Source organism: Vicugna pacos, unplaced genomic scaffold (assembly GCF_048564905.1).
Source record: "Vicugna pacos unplaced genomic scaffold, VicPac4 scaffold_21, whole genome shotgun sequence".
Lineage (NCBI taxonomy): Eukaryota > Metazoa > Chordata > Mammalia > Artiodactyla > Camelidae > Vicugna > Vicugna pacos.
Genome location: NW_027328742.1, coordinates 16,335,805 through 16,350,397, shown reverse-complemented (window position 1 = coordinate 16,350,397; position 14,593 = coordinate 16,335,805). Strand labels below are relative to the sequence as shown.

At 36.9% G+C, this 14,593-nt stretch overlaps 1 protein-coding gene and 1 pseudogene across 1 annotated transcript in view; one reads left to right on the top strand and one right to left on the bottom strand.

Annotated features, from left to right (window-relative positions):
- Window positions 1–14,593, top strand: part of LOC140694505 (netrin-1-like) — a 171,713-nt gene that overhangs the window by 57,504 nt on the left and 99,616 nt on the right.
- On the bottom strand, window positions 8,612–9,232 carry LOC140694455 (matrix-remodeling-associated protein 7 pseudogene; annotated as a pseudogene).

The following is a 14,593-nucleotide window of genomic DNA, read 5'->3' as shown; positions in this document are numbered from 1 at the left end:
GCAAGTCACATTTGAGACCAAGATCAAGGGTGGGACAGATCAACCTTCCCACATGTAATAACTTCATAGCTACATGGTGAAGGGTTTGCTTACAAGGAGGGGTGAAAAAACAGTGTCATCACTGCATTCTACTCTGTACTGTTTTTAAGGAAAATTGATGTATTTCAACATCAGGACATATCTGAGTGAAGTTATGGAATGTCAGTGATAAGAAATAATTAAGGCATCCAGAGATGATAATCAAGCCACTTACAATTGGTTCAGTATATCAGAGAATATGAAGTTCTGAGGTAGTAATTTCCAATAGAAATATAATGCAAGTCATGTAAGTTTTAATTTTCTAATAGCCACATTAAAAAAATAAAAAGTAACAGGTGACATTTATTTTAATAATGTACTTTATGTAAGCCGGTATATCTAAAATATCATTTCAATATGAAATCAATACAAAGATTAATAATGAAATATTTTATACACTAAGTCTGAAATCTGCTGTGTATTTTACACTTATATCACATCTCAATTGATTTAGTCACATTTCACATGCTCAGTAACCACATACGGTTAGTGGCTACTCTATTGGAAGGCAGAAGACATTCTCAAATATGCAAGAGCTTACAAAATTTAGTGCCCATGGGCTTTAAAAAAAAACAAACCAAAACAGACAGAAAATATACTCTACTTGATGATGAAGTTTATCATGGCTTTTCCATTCCTTGCTTTCCATTCCTTCCTTCCAAGGAATGGAAAAACCATGATGAAAGGACTGGTGGCATGCACTGAATCCTTTTCATTTTTTGATAGAATTAGAACAGATCAACCATGGAGATAGTGGTTGCTTGAAATGGCTATACAAATTATACAATCATTTTTATATTATCAAAGTTCATTACTAATGAAACTCAGGAATTGAGGGTAGGTACTTTGGGAGAAATGTGGGCTAGTTTTTTATTTCCTAACAGGAAGTTAATAGACACTATGCCTAATAAAAGGCATATGTACCAGGCACTGTTCAAAGTACTTGGTAGGAATGATCTCATGCAATCACCATAATAATGTTAGGAGACAGGTATTACTATTTTTCTAATTTTGAAGATAAGGAAACTGAAACACATATAGGTTGAGTAACTTGCCACCTTGGTAAGTGGTGGAACTAGGTTTCGGACCCAGAAAATCTGATTTTGAGTGTTCATGCTTTTAACCAATTTGCTGTGTTACCTAATGTAGAAGAGTATAGTAAAAAATATATATATATCAAAAATGGCTCTTAATAATTTTTAATATTTAAAAAACTTCAGGGAACTCTTTTAACAACTAATACCTCGTTATGATGAAACATTTATCTAAAGTGCAGTAATTCTTTAATTTTTTTCTTTACTCTTCTTCCTGCTAAAAATCAATGAATTAAAATTAAGCTGCCCATAAGCATAAGACCTATTGACCTATCTTTCAAGTGCGAGGGTTTTTCCATCCTTGAAAATGATTATAGTGCACAAAAAAACGTTACTCATAAGTTCCATTAGCTATAAAAGTAATATTGAGTTTATTAAAGTCACAGACTCAAAAAGCCAGTTATTCTTTTAGATTTTCATTTAAGTTTTAAGTATCACTGTATTCATATATATAGCTAATTACAAAAATCAACTTTAAGAGAGCTTTTATAACTTAAATTTGCATAAATATTTTCAGTTATATAGCTTACTTTAATTACTCATATAACTAACTGGAACAGAATAGTCCCAGTAAACCTGAAAGTTTGGTGAGTCTTGAATTTTCTTAGCTAAACCCTACAAATATTTTTCAAGAACTTATTATTGAACAGGTTCTGTTCTTGGCAGTTAGATGGTAGCAGTAGGTGAAACATAAGGAAATCCCTGCCTTCATGGAATTTTCATTCTAAATGTTCCCATTTTGTATATAAGCTTAGAAAGATTTCATTTTAAATTCATAAATTTAAATCAATTGTTTAATTGCATATTTTAATTTAAAATGACAAGTTGACACATTTCTCCAATAGAGCAAACCCTCAAGCGTATTAACTTTTAAAATACCAAAATATAAACAATTTTTAACAACAATTTTAATACTATAGGTTTGATTCTCTTAAAAACTTCTGCACTGAATTATAAATCTCAGGATTTTAAATATGCTCAATTACTAAAAAAGAATTTTGTTATCCTAAATGATTTTGGGAGATAATATCACAGATTGTGCTGGTTAGTTTCATGTGTCGACTTGGCTAGGCTATGGTGCCAATTGTTTAGTTAAACACCAATCTAGATACTGTTGTAAAGGTATTTTTTTAGATGTGATTAACATTTAAATCAGTAGTATTTGAGTATATCATATTACACTCCATAATGTGAGCAGGCCTCATCAAATCAGCTGAAGGCCTGAAGAGCAAAGACTGATGTTCTCTGAAGAATAAGAAATTCTGCCTCAAGACTGCAACATAGGAATCCTGCCTGTATTTCCAGCTTGCTAGCCTGCTCTGAAGATTCTGGACTCAAGACTATAATATTAACTCTTACTTGAATCTCTAGCTTGCCAGCCTATCCCACAGGTTTAGGTCTTTTCAGCCTCCGCAGTCCTATAAGCTAATTCCTTAAAATAAATCATATATGTACTTGAAAGGATGAATATGTTGCATGAATGCACAATTTAGATGTAATTTTTATTTGCTAGTCAATGAAAATTAGAAAAATAAAAATAGCTAGTCACCATCTTAAGCACTTTACATGCTTTACCTAATTTGATCATCAGTCAAATTACTCCTCCTATAAATTTTAATAAGATTCAGGTTCTTCCATCATCAACATACTGCTCTCTACTTAGCCCAGGACATGATAGATCAATGCAATTATTAGCCACAGACATATGTCAAGATGCCATGAGTATTTTCACATGAACTAAATTGAATGGGATAGAAATCAATAACTGTGTCAAGGAAACCAGACTCAGACCTGAAATACAGCACATTTCAGTGGAAGGTGACAGGTAAGGAGTGACAGAAAAAGAATAACATATTGTGAACAAAGTGCATTCAACCACTAGGAATTGGATCCAGCAGCCAATATATTCAATAGTGAATATAATATGCTTGTACATTCCCCATTGTTACTTATCTTCATGTTCGCTTTAGAATATATGCACAACATTTGCCTCATAGATCACTGTATGTAAGAAGAGGCATCAAATCTGAAATTATAGAGTGGAAAAATATTTTTTGCTTTCATTTTTGCTATTATCCTGCCACTTTGGAACCCACTAAAGAATTATTGCATTATCTCAGTGAAAATAACATAGTAATTTATTATGGAAATGTAACTATTAAATGTAACTGATGTGCTATGAGTGTTAACCTAATTACTCAGCTAAACTTGTTGACTAAAACAGATTTTCTGGTGGTATATCTCAATCAATGCATCAATTGACCTTGTTCACGGTATGCTTTTTTCTTAGAAGTCACTTGTATTTGATCTTCTGATGGTGACTATATTTTTCATCCAAGATACTTGTGCATTGCTTACTGAGGCTTTGCAAGCATCTTAGCTGTTCATCCTCTTCTACTGTTAAGAGTACCACCTAACTGGACTTCCTTGGCCATCTAAAGGCACCAAGTATATCCATCTCTATCTTTAATCCCTGTCATCAAAATTAAGTTTGGTTTAGAGGGCAAGGTAGTCTCTATATTTGAACTCCTATAATAAGAGCTGGTAATCAGAATAATTAACACTTGATTAGGGACTATAGTTGTTTATGGTTGGAAAATATATCTGAGTACTTTACTATAGTCTTAAAGTTGAGAAGAACAATCCTGGACTTAAATTTTTTTCCCTTAGATACTGTGGTAGGATATCTTTGACATACTAAACAATGTATTTCTAACTCCTAGCTTTGGTACTACCATAGGTATAAAAGCACCAGTATGTAATGATATATGTAATGATGTAACACCAAAACAACCAACATCAAGAACTAGAAAGAAAGGGAAATGATTGAAGAGAAATATGGTTCATTCATATAATGGAATATTATGCAAATATTAAAATACCAAGTTAAATTTATACCAACCAACTTGGAAGACTTTCCACAATGCAGTATTAAGTGAGAAAATGAGATGCAGTGAAGTTTGGATGATTTATTTGCATAAGCCAAAGATTGAAATCCCATATGTATGAATATGCATGTATAGGTTTGTGTATAATTTTATGAAAATGGAGAAGAATATAGAAGAGTATATACCAGGCGATCAGCCTTGATTATCTAGGGTTAGGGTGGGATAATAAAGAAAGTTGGAGGAAAGTAGGAGGAGAAAAAGGGGAAAGGATAAAATGAAAACATTATTTACAGGCAGAACTTTGAATACATGGATAAGTATAAGGTGCACAACTCAGCAGTAAAAGAATAAGGAAAGAAGACATCAACTATGTGGAACAAATATAGTGTGAGACACACAGAAGAGGATTTAGAATATTTAGAACTATTCCCTTAAACTCAGTGATTAATAATTATTACCTGTTCTCTAAGCAGAATGAATTGGGGACCGATGTCAAGACTTCTTATGAATGATTTATGCTTAGTTTTGTATATTACAAATTATATAAATTTCTCATTAGAAAAAATAATATGAGAAGAAAAAAATGACTTAGATTCATCCAAATTTGACTAGTTATTTTTCAGATATACTGATACTGTGATAGGAGTGTTAATGTTATTTTTTCATTTTGATGATATTGGATAGCACTAATGATTTTTTCACTTTTAAATATTTATTTTAAACTTTATATACATCAAAATTCACATATTTTATGTACAGTTTTAAGTATATAGATAAATGCATAGTTGTATAATCACCTCCATAATAAACATAAAGAACAGTTCTATCACTTCCCAAAAAAGTCCTCATAATGTTGCTTTGTCACACTTTTCCCTCCTATCTCCTGCTCATTGCCACTGATTCATTCTCACAGTTTTGCCTTTTAAAAGAACACTGTGTAAATGGAATCAAACAGTAGATAGTCTTTTGAGTCTGATTTTTTTCACTTGGTGAAGTGAATTTGAGATTCATTCAAATTGTGACATGTATTAATAATTTGCTGCATTAATGACTGTGATAAAATATAAAGGAATTATTAGTTCAACAAATTGACTTTCCAAGGAAATTCTTTTTTTATATTGAAGTATAATTGATTTACAATGTTATATTAGTTTCAGGTGTACAATATAGTGATTTGATACTTTTATAGATTATGCTTAATTGAAAATTGTTATAAAATATTGGCTCTATTCCCTATGCTATACATTGCATCCTTGTATCTTATTTATTTTATACCTAGTAGTTTGTACCTCTTAATCTCCTTTCCCTGTTTTGTCTATCCCTCGACCCCTCTCACCACTGGTAACCACTAGTTTGTCCTCTGTATCTATGAGTCTGTTTCTGTTTTGTAATATTTACTGATTCATTTTAATTTTTCAGATTTCACATATAAGTGAAAATATATAGTATTTGTTTTCTCTATCTGACTCATTTCACTAAGCATAGTACCCTCTAGGTATATTCATGTTACAAATGGCAAAAATTCATTCTTTTAATGGCCAAGTAATATTCCATTGCACATATATACCATAGCTTCTTTATTCATACATCTGTTGATGGACATTTTGGTTGTTTCCATATCTTGACTGTTGTGAATAATGCAGCTATAAACATTGGGGTATACCTATCTTTTTGAATTAATGTTTTCATTTTCCTAAGGTACATACTAAGGAGTGGAATTGCTGGATTATATGGTAGTTCCATTTTTAATTTTTGGAGACCCTCCGACTGTTTTCCATAATAGTTGCACCAATTTACAATTCCCACTAACAGTTTACTTGAATTCCCTTTTCTCCATATTCTCACCAATATCGTTTGCTCTCTTTTTGACAATAGCCATTCTGACAAGTGTGAAGTGATAGCTCGTTGTGGATTTGATTAACATTTCCATGATGATTAGTGATGTTGAGCATCTTTTCATAAGCCTGTTGGCAATCTGTATGTCTTCTTTGGAAAAATGTCTATTCAGATCTTCTGCCCATTTTTATATTAGATTGTTCTCTTTTTTTGGATATTGAGTTGTATGAGCTTTTTTTTTTTAATATGTTGGATATTAACCCTTCATTAGACATATCATTTGAAAATGCCTATTCCTGTTCAGTAGGTTGTGTTTTTATTTTGTTAATAGTTTCCTTCACTGCACAAAAGGTTTTTAAGTTTGATATAGTCCTGCTTGTATATTTTTGCTTTTGTTTCCTTTTCCAGAGAAGATAGAACCTAAAAATACCACTAAGATTTATGTCAAAGAGTGTCTTCTAGAAGCTTATAGTTTTCTTCTGAGAGCTTTATGGTTTCAGATATTGCATTTAGGTCTTTAATGCATTTTGAGTTTATTTTTGTATGTAGTGTAAGAAAATGTTCTAATTTCATTCCTTTCCATGTACCTATCCAGTTTTTCTGGCACCACTTATTTAAAAGACTGTCTTTTTCACATTGTATATTTTTGCCTCCTTTGTTGTAGGTTAATTGGCCATATGTGTGTGGATTTGTTTTTGGACTCTATTCTGTTCTATTAATCTGTGTGTCTGTTTTTGTGCCAAGACTGTACTGTTTTGATTACTGTAGCTTTGTAGTATACTCTGAAGTTAGGGAGCATGACTCCTCAATCTCGTTTCTTCTTTCTCAAGATTGCTTTGGCTTGGGGATTTTTTTGTGTTTTCAGACAAATTTTAAAAATATTTGTTCTAATTCTGAGAAAAATGCCCTTGGTATTTTTCTAGGGATTGCATTGAATTTGTAGATTGCCTTATTGATAGTATGGTCATTTTAACAATATTAATTTTTTCAATCTATGAACACAAGATACCTTCCAATTTATTTGTATTGTCTTCAGTTTCCTTCATCAGTACTTTATAGTTTTCACAATAAAGGGCTTTCACCTCCTTGGATTACTTTATTTCTAGAATTTTATTTTATTTTTTGATGTAATTGTAAATAGGATTGTTTTCTTGCCTTCTCTTTATGACAGTTCATTATTAGTGTATAGAAAGGCAACAGATTTCTGTATGTTAATCTTGTACCCTGCTACTGAATCCATTTATTAATTCTAATAGTTTTTTGGTGGAGATTTTAGGGTGTTATATATATAGTATCATATCATCTAGAAATAGTGATAATCTTACTTCTTCCTTTCCAATTTGGAAGCCTTTTATTTCTAATTCTTTTCTGATTGTTGTGGCTGGGACTTTTAATACTATGTTAAATAGAAATGATGAAGAGTGAATATCTTTATCTTGTTCCTGATTTTATTTTATTTATTTATTTTATTTTTTTAAGACCATCTACTCAAAGTTTATTGGACTGAACAAAGGCTGAATACACAGATCCAAGCCATCGGGAATCCGTGAAGCTCAGTGTCTATAAGCCACGTTCAGAAAGTGTCCAGAAAAACTTAATAATGTGGAGGGAGTCACCCATTAATCAGTCAGATCCAGGCCTGCTGCTGTTGCTGTGGTGGGGGGCAGGTGTGCTCACAGGAGCATGGCTTCCGTTCGTCCCGTGGTTCTAGGTGGCGGCTGCCTTGTTGCCTATTCTTTTTTGCTGTTAATGGAGGGACTGAGGATGAAACCCAGGACCTCGGGCACGCTAAGCACGACTCTACCACTGAGCTGTACCCTCCCATCTGCCCTATTGCTTGTCTGTCCTAAACCCCTGAACCTAACCCAGAGGAGAAGGTCCCTGGGTATGTAATATGCCTGAGGGGGTGACACTGGACATCTCCTGGCCTTCCATTAAATAGAAAGAAAATCTTTTTCTATAAACTTACTGCTTAAAAAAAAGTTTTAAATGACATCTACCTAAAAACCGCAGATTAGTTTGGCATAGTACAAATGTTGTCCAATACAGAATTCCAAGAAACCAATCTGGAACTGATCTGATCATCTGGTGAAGTTCTAACTCATCCAAGAAGCCTAGGAAAAGGCAGAGTCGAGACATCTATTTTAAGCGAACACCATTATTACTGCATCTGCCAAAGCAAAGGTAGAGATTCAGCTGAGCTGGTAAGAACATCAGTGAAAAGGCCTCTTAGTAATAAGAGGGCTGGACTGCAGCCTGCTCTAAATAGAGAGTAAGGCCAAGAGGCAGCGGGCAGCGGGTCCTGGTTCTTTGCTGCCCAGTCCTCAGTACAGGTCTCTCACCCCCAAAACTGAGCCGGGCAGGGGGCGGGCCCCCAGGGGAAGGAGAGCAGTGGACCACCCCGACCAGCCAGCACGCACAGGCCGCTCCCTCATTTGTGCATCACACCCCAAAGTCTTTCACGGTTTGGCTTTAGTGAAGAAAAGCAGGAGGGCTGGAATGAAACTACCAGCTGTAAAATGATGGCATTGCTGAAATTGTTGATATCTCAGGTGCAGAGGGTGTGCAGACAGGAAGGTTGGGTCATAAGCGAAATAAAAGTCTAGGAAGACCCTTCAGCTTCACAAAGTGACCCACCCAAACAGGGAGGGACAGGCCCTCCCAGCCGAGGGAGCGTCCTGGCTGAGGGCCTAGGCCCGGCAGATTCATGTGGGCAAGAGGCACCCCAGAGAGCCTGTCAGCTCCTCTCAGGGCACTCCACTTTATCGCTCAAGTTTTAAGATGCCAAAAGGAAAAGCCTTTAGGAGGAGGCTAAGGATAACTTCATTATTCCTCGGTTCTCTGTTCCTCCTCCAGCTCCTCTTTGGTCATCATCTTCTTGTACTGGTTTCCCCGCAGCTTCCCGGGGCTGTATTTGAAGGAGAAGGCCTCTGCCCCGTCTTCTTCCTCAGGCTCTGCCTGGGGTGGACCTTCCTCGCTGTCCAGCCCCTGCTCCTCTTCCTGTTTGGCCTCGGCGGCCTGCTCCTCTGCCTCCGCCGGCGACACTGCGGGCTTGTCCGGCCGCGCGGGCTCCTCCGGCCCCTCGGGCGCGGCCGCGGACTCCGCGGCGCAGGGACCGGGTGGCGCGGGCGCCCCGCTGGCCTCGGCCGGGGGCGCGGGCTCCGGGGGCGCGCGGGCAGGCTCCAGGCTCGCGGTAGCCCCGCGCCGCACCAGCAGCCAGGCGAGCAGTAGCGCCAACGCGGTGGCCAGCACGGGCAGCGCGGCCAGCAGCTCGGCCGGCGCCTCCATCGCGCCGCGGCTGCCGGAGTGCCTGCCCGCGGGGACCCCGAGGGAGCCCGCCGCCTTGTTCCTGATTTTAGAGGAAAAACCTTCAGCTTTCAACATTGGCTATGATATTAGCTCTGGGCCTGCCATAAATGGCCTTTATTATGTTGAGACATATTCCCTCTACACCCGCTTTGATGAGAGGTTTTTTATCATGAATGGATATTGGATTTTGTCAAATGCTTTTTCTGTGTCCACTGAAGTAATCATATGATTTTTATCCTTCATTTGTTAATGTGGTATATTACATTGATTGGTTTGAGGCTACTGAACCATGCTTTCATCCCTGTAATAGATCCCACTTGATCATAGTGTATGATCATTTTTATGTATTTTATTGAATTTGGTTTGCTAATATTTTGTTGAGGATTTTTGCATCACTCATCAGAGATATTGGCCTGTAATTTTTTTTTTTGGTAATGTCTTAGTCAGGTTTTGGTATTAGGGTAAGGGTGGCTACATAGAATGAGATTGACAGCATTCCCTCTTCTACAATGTTTTAGAATAGTTTGAGAAGAATAATTATTAACTCTCTTTAAATGTTTGGTAGAATTCCCCTTGATGCTGCCAGACCTGGATTTGTTGTTGTTGTTATTGTTGTTGTTGTTATTATTTCTGATTCAGTTTCAATAGTAGCATCAGTCTGATCCATTTCTTCTAGGTTGTCCAGTATGTTGTCATATAACTGTTTGTGGTATTCTCTTACGGTTGTTTTTATTTCTGTGAAGTCAGTTGTAATTTCTCCTTTTTCATTTCTTTATTTTGTTAATTTGAGTTCTCTTTCTTTCTTAATCAGCCTGGCTGAAGGATTGTAAATTTTGTTTATCTTTAAAAAAAACAGCTCTTAGTTTCCTTGATCTTTTCTGTTTTTTTGATCTATATTTTATTTCTGCTATGATCTTTATTTTTTCCTTCATTCTGCTTACTTTGGGCTTTGTTGTTCTTTTTCTAATCAGTTTAGATGGTAGGTTTTTTATTTGAGGTTTTTCTTGTTTTCTTGAGGTAGGTTGATATCACTATAAACTTGCCTCTTAGAATTGCTTTTACTGCATTTCAGATTTTGGAAAGCTATGTTTTTATTTTATTTTGTCTCAATTTTTAAAAAATTTTCTTTGATTTCTTCATTGACCCCTTAGATTTTTTAGTCCCATGTTGTTTATTCTCCATGTGCTTGTGTTTTTTTTTTTTTCAATTTTCTTCCTGTAATTGATTTCTAATTTCATACTATTTTGGTCAGAAAAAATGATTCATAATTTGTATCTTCTAAGCTTTGATGAGACTCATTTTGTTGCCTAGTATGTGATCCATACTGGAGAGTATTTATTCCATGTGCACTTGAAAAGAATGTGTATTCTGCTGTTTTGGGATGGAATGTCTTGCAGATATCTATTAATTCCACCTATGTGTCACTTAAGACAAATGTTTCCTGATTGATTTTTATGTCTAGATGATCTGTCCATTCGTGTAAGTCAGGTGCAAAAGTCTTTAACTCTTATTATATTATCTTCAAGTTCTCCTTTTGTGCCTGTTAATATATTGTAGTGAATGTTATATCCTCTTCTTGTTTTGATCCCTTATCATAATAAAATGCCCTTCTTTGTCTTTTGTTACATACTTATTTAAAGTCTCCTTTGTTTGATACAGGTTTTGCTATTCCAGCTTTCTTTTCATTTGTATTTGCATGAAAAATCTTTTTCCATCCTCTTACTTTCAGTCTGTGTGCATCTTTAATTCTGAAGTGAGTCTCTAAGCAGCATATAGACGGGTCTTGTTTTTTTTTATCCAGTCAACCACCCTATATCTTTGGATTTGAGCATTTAGTCCATTGACATTTAAAGTGATCATTGAGAGGGATGTACTTATTGCCACTTTAAACTTATTTTTTGGTTGTTCTTGTAGTTATTCTCTGTCCTTTCTTTCTCTGTTTTGCTTCTTCCCTGTGGCTTGATATGTTATTTAGTGATAGGTCTGTGTTCCTTTCTCTCTAGTTTTTGTGTATCTGTTGATTTGTGCTTACCAAAGGGTTTATATATGTTGACCTATAGCTATGTCTACTTATTTTAGCCTGGTATTCATTTAAATTCAAACACATTTTAAAAGACATTTTAATTCTCCTCCCCCACATTTTGTGTTTTTGATGTCATATTTATCTCTTCACTGTTTATTATAGTTATAGTTGATTTTACAATTTTTGTCTTTTAATCTTCACAATAGCTTATTTGAGTGGTTGATCCTCAACCTTTACTATATGTTTGCATTTACTAGTGGGATTTTTCCTTTCCCATAAATATTTACTTCTTATAGCCTCTTCTTTTCCACTCAGAGAAGACCCTTTAACATTTATTTTAGGGTAGGTTTAGTATTAATGAAGTCTTTTAGTTTTTGCTTGTCTGAGAAGTTCTTTATCTCTCCTTCAATTCTAAATGATAATCTTGCTAGGCAGAGTATTCTCGGTTGTGGGTTTTTCTTTTTCAGCACTTTGAATATACCATGCCTCTCCCTTCTGGCCTGCAATGTTTCTGCAGAAAAATCAGCTGATAGCCTTAAGGTTCCCTTGTTTTTGACTCTCTGTTTTTCTCTTGCTGCCTGTCAAATTCTCTCTTTAACTTCTGTCGTTTTAATTTTGATATGTCTTGTGACTGTGTTTGGGTTCATCCTACTTTGGACTCTCTGTGCTTTCTGTACCTGGATATCTGTTTCCTTCTTCAGGCTTGGGAAATTTTCAGCTATAATTTCTTTAAATATATTTTCAACTCTTTTCTCTCTTTTCCTTCCAGGACCACTATAATGTAAATGTTAGTACACTTGATGTGTGCCAGGAGTCCCTTAAAGTGTTCTCATTTTTTAAAATTTGTTTTTCCCTTTTTTGTTCTGATTGGAAGACTGAACAATGAAATCATGCATTCTTCTGTATCACCTAGTCTGCTATTGACTCCTTCTAGTGTGTTTTTAAATTTCAGTTATTGTATTCTTTATTTCTGACTAGTTATTTTTTATATTTCCTAGTTCCTTGTTAAAATTTTCACTGTGTTCGTCTATTCTTTTCCCTAGTTCATTCAGCATTTTACTACTAATACCTTGCTCTCTTTATCTGGTAAATTATTTATTTCTGTTTCATTAAATTTTTTTTCTTATTCTTTTGTTTGAAGTAAATTCCTCTCTCTTCTAAGTTTCTTGTCTCTGTCTCTATGAAATTAGATAAAAGAGTTACCTGTGTTGGTCTTGAAGGGCTAGACTTGTGTGGCAGGTCCCTATGCAGCCTGTGTGCACAGTGGTTTTGGTGGGAGAGATAGACCTGAAGTGAGCACACGTCTTCCCCTGGGGTTGCTGGGAGCTATCACCTTGGTGAGAGGTGAGCAGGAGATGGAGGGGCTGGAGCCATCCCAGATTTAACCTGGGGCTTCTCCTCTACTCAGTGGCTAACATCATCCTGTTGGAGGAGGGGTTGGTTCCCAAGCTGCTAGAACATAAGCCCTGAAGTTTGGATCCAGACTGGCTCTGTTTTCCTCTAAATGTGTGCTCTCCCCTGTCTCAGCACATCACCCTCACCTCAGAGGGGAGCAGTGCTGGAGTAGGAGAGGCTGGTGCGGGCACTCACCATGGGTCAGGGCATGGCCTGTTGTGGTCCCAGCCCTAATCAGAATTTTAGACCACTCTCAAGGCACTGCCTCTGTAAGCACGAGCAATGGCTGCCCCTGCTCTGCTCAGATGCTTTTCTGGGTCTGAGCCACCTATGTTCCTCACAACTCTGCATGCCCCTCAGCTTCAGTAGCCCTCACCCTTTTTTGGAGCTGTGCCAGAGAGCAAGAGGGGCCAGAGCTGGCTCTCAGCTCAGGCTGGAGCACACACCAGGGCAATCGAGGGAAACCAGCCAGGGTCCTGGGCAGTTTCAGTCTGCTTGCTCCACCTTGTTTTGGGAGTATACAGGTGTGTTCATTCCCTTCATGAGCAGAGTCTATATTTCTTACAGCCCCACTGGTTTTCAAACCAGCTAAGGAGATTTGTTCTCCTAGTATTGGATCCTGGGGCTAGGGGACCCAGTATGTGGCTCAAACTGCTTACTCCCCAGGGAGAATCTCCAAACCCATGTAATCCCCTCCTTTTCTGTGTTCCCTCCAAGGGGTGCAAGTCCCAACCTGATTACTTCTCTTCCCTTCCTACTAAACTCCATGTAGATGTTTCTTGCAGCCTTGGTTGTACAGGAGTCTTTCTCCCAGTCTCCAGCTTGTTTTTAGTGATAATTGTTCCACATGTATTTTTGATGTGTTCTTGGTGAGGGAGGTGATTTCCATATTCTCCTACTTCACCATCTTGATTTCTCAAGATTTCAGGTTTTAATCTAAGTGTGATGGTAAGTTCCTGTAAAATTTCAAGTAGAGATCTAATATTATCTGAGCCAGCTGTTTAAAGAATAACCTAGCTGGTGTTTGGAGAACCAATTGAAGGGGGAAAAGTGAAAACCAGATGATCAGTCAGGCAACTATTGCAGAAGTCCAGGGGGGAAATCTTGGTAGCTTAAATATGGTGATAGTGATGGAAAAGATTAAAAGTGATACAGTCTTAGATATGTTTTGAAGGTAGAGCCATATGGAATTGAGGATGGACTGGATATGGACTGGAAGAAAAAGAAGTCCAGAGTTTCTGCCCTAAGTAACTGATGAATGGTGGTGTTACATATTGACATAAGAAAGACTGAGAGAGAAGCATTTTGTAGAGTTTGAGTTAGTTCACTTCTGGACAATGAATTGGACCAAAAAAGTGTGCTCCTTCTCAGATTCCCTCAATTGCCTCATTTCTCTCTTCTTATTGGCAACCTTACTGCATCAGGTTGTTGCTCTTACATGTCTAGATGTAAATGAAATTACCCACCATGTGTGTGGGATCTGTCTTCCTAAATACGGTGACTAGTTATCATGGTTTGTACATGATTGAGGGGCTTCTAAGTTAGCGGGACTATTAGTGCTAAAACCCAGTCAGTTCCAGGAGAACTGCAATGGTTGGTTACTCTATTCTTGAGTAACTACCAAGGGGCCAGATGATGTGACCCAGAAGTTTGGGAAAGTTAGCTCTTTATCAGATGTAGTTTGACTAACGGGAGATGACACAGATGGAATTGTAGGCTGGATTTTCTAGATATAAATGCTCACATGGTGTTTCATATGTCATAAAGTTATTGTGGGTTAACACAGGTGCATAAAAGGATGCAGAAATAAGATCAGATAGAGGGAGATTTCAAACTGTGAGAAATACTCAACAAAGCTTTGGCTAAGCCTGTGGTTGGAGCATGTAAAGGCCATTAACGTTATCCTAAAGTAGGCCAAAATGGCCTGGCTTTTATATCTCTGTAATCAGTTTTTGATTGTGAGCTGTTCC